Source organism: Schistocerca piceifrons, chromosome X (genome assembly GCF_021461385.2).
Source record: "Schistocerca piceifrons isolate TAMUIC-IGC-003096 chromosome X, iqSchPice1.1, whole genome shotgun sequence".
Classification (NCBI taxonomy): domain Eukaryota; kingdom Metazoa; phylum Arthropoda; class Insecta; order Orthoptera; family Acrididae; genus Schistocerca; species Schistocerca piceifrons.
In genome coordinates, this window is record NC_060149.1 from 193176166 (window position 1) to 193178908 (window position 2743).

At 42.8% G+C, this 2743-nt stretch overlaps 1 non-coding gene across 1 annotated transcript; it reads left to right on the top strand.

Annotated features, from left to right (window-relative positions):
- The first annotated feature begins 2348 nt into the window (after nucleotides 1–2348).
- Trnat-ugu lies at nucleotides 2349–2422 on the top strand. The gene has a single exon. It is a non-coding gene; the product is annotated as a tRNA-Thr (tRNA).
- Nucleotides 2423–2743: the final 321 nt, after the last annotated feature.

Here is a 2743-nt window from a genome sequence, read left to right on the forward strand (position 1 = left end):
GTGCGGTTTAGGGCGTCCTGTCACGGGCTACGCAGCCCCTCTTGCCGGAGGTTCGAGTCCTCCCTCGGGCATGGTTGTGTGTGTTGTTCTTAGCATAAGTTAGTTTAATTTGTGTGTAAGACTATGGACCGATGACCTCAGCAGTTTGGTCCCATAGTACCTTACCACAAATTTTCATCAGAGCAGTCGCAATTAATTTTACTGTATTTTATAGCAAGTATGTGCAAATGGTCTCACGACTTAAAGACAGGTGTCGGAGAATATATAACTATGTTCCATTTTACATGACTGCAATGGAAATTGCGTCTTGTTTCTCGCAAGTGGTTAGATTTAAGAGAATAGCACGTCCTTAGGATGGAGAACAAAGTAACTTACAAAGGAATTTTAATCCAAAGATAGTGACATAAAAATCATGGTGGAAATAATCAGTTCTGACCTTCGACGCCTCTCGAGAAAATAGGAATTGTAAACTAAGCAACGAACAGTTAGTTCAAAACTGTCCGTTGCCCCATTAAATAGGCTACGATTGCGAGACAAATGTCAGTGAACAATGTAATCTATTTGAACAATGACGATAACAAAAAAGTGATCATTATGCACGGTTTTCATGGTTAAGTAAGGAAAACGAGTGATCCATTACGTTATAGCTGTTGTAATTCTTACTTTCGGGACATAATTAGTAAACGTTCATGCGTAATTGACACACCACTCTTTCCAAACCATGTTTTAAGCTGTTGATTTGCTAATGTTAGGTTGTAGGTATTTTTCCAAAGATGCGTCTGGTTAATAGATACGCTATAATGGCACAGAACGAAAGAGTATACGTAGGACATACGGGTTTCTATAAGTTGTGGAATTGCGCCTTAGTTTGGCTGGAACTGTTGAACTGGCGCAGACCTATGCGGAGTAGCAACTTACTCAGCGACGCGGAACACTGGGAGATCTATGTGCCAGTGTGATAGGCCTTGTCTACATTATTTTTGGTGCCTTGTGAAAAGTTATGTGGATACAGCTGCGGTCTATTCTTAAGACAACATTGTTGAAACTGACGTACTGATATACCTTCTCGTGTCCACTTAGTCGACGGGATGAATTAAAGATAGAAACCACATGTAGCTTTTTCGCAGTTAGACAAACGGATGTTGTGTTACTTCCCGATTTACACTTCATGCAATTTTGCTCCAAATACTTACATAGTATCATTCAAAAATGTGCGAGGCTGTTATCAGATCTTTGTCTGACTATTTCACAACAGGGCGACAACAGAATAAAAAAAAAAATTGAAAAATAAATAAAGTTTTTCTGGCACAACAGTTCTCCTTTTGTAAAAACCAGCAAACAAGCTACTACTTTTACTAACGAGGACATTATGAATATTGTGGCCAAGGAAGTGCAACAGGGAGAGTACTATTCTCAATATACATTCTGGATTTATTGAATATGATCAGCAGCAAGTAGTTCATCGGTGATGCTTTCGTCTACAGGAAGCTATCGGCTTTGGACGATCGTGAAGAAATGTAAGAAGAAGCGGCTAAAACTTACACTTGGTGCCCCATAACCTAGTTTACATCTGTTGGAATAATAACACGGAGCAGTATGAAATGCGGTGAATCGATAGTAGTGAAGGCGAATGGAAAACTTTTATTTGCTGAAAGTGTTGTAAGAAAGCTGATTGCATAAGTAAAGGAAACCGCATACAATATGCTAGTGCGACCAGTTCTAGAAAATGAAGATGGTATCTGTTCTTTCGGACATGTGCCGTCCGCGGTGGTCTCGCGGTTCTAGGCGCGCAGTCCGGGACCGCGCGACTGCTACGGTCGCAGGTTCGAATCCTGCCTCGGGCATGGATGTGTGTGATGTCCTTAGGTTAGTTAGGTTTAAGTAGTTCTAAGTTCTAGTGGACTGATGACCACAGCTGTTAAGTCCCATAGTGCTCAGAGCCATAGTGCTCAGAGCCATTTTTTTCTTTCGGACATGTCCAAGAGAACAGATACCATTGGTGATCTTGCAGCTCTCGAAAAATGAAATTACAATGAAATCCAGACCATTAGCTGCTTACAAGCGTTGATAAATAGCAACGGGGACAGTTGAAAATGCGTGCCTCGACCGGGACTCGAACCTGGAATCTCCTACCGACATGGCAGACACACTATCCGACTGAGCCTTCGAGGACACAGTCCGAAAGAACAGATACCATCTTCATATAGATAAGGCTTACCGACGAATGATCTTCTTCAGTGCAGATGCACTCACATTGCCACACACATTGTGTGGACAGTAAGTTGGAAATGAATGCCTCACGGGGAGCATGCCAGAGATAAGTCCCTGCAGTCGCACTATTCTCTGTGGCCTCGATGGCTCAGTCGGATACAGCGTCTGCCATGTAAGCAGGAGATTCCAGGTTCGAGTCCCGGTCGGGGCATACATTTTCAACCGTCCTCGTTGATATTTATAAACGCCTGTAAGCAGCTAATGGTCTGGATTTCATTGTAATTTAATTCTAGAAAACTACGACAGCGTTTGGAGTCCTGGCAGCAGATATCAAATGATTCAGAGAGGCGCTTCTAGGCTCGTAATAGGTGAGTTTAGCGCATACTAAACTGTAACACAGGTAACGATGATGGAGGTGGATAGCGCTAACGCGACCTTCTCTCCACAAAGGCTCAGTAATGTTGAGATCAGGTGATTGGTGGCCAGGGGACATGCGACAACTGATTTTCGTGCTAAGAAGGTGGTCCTGGAC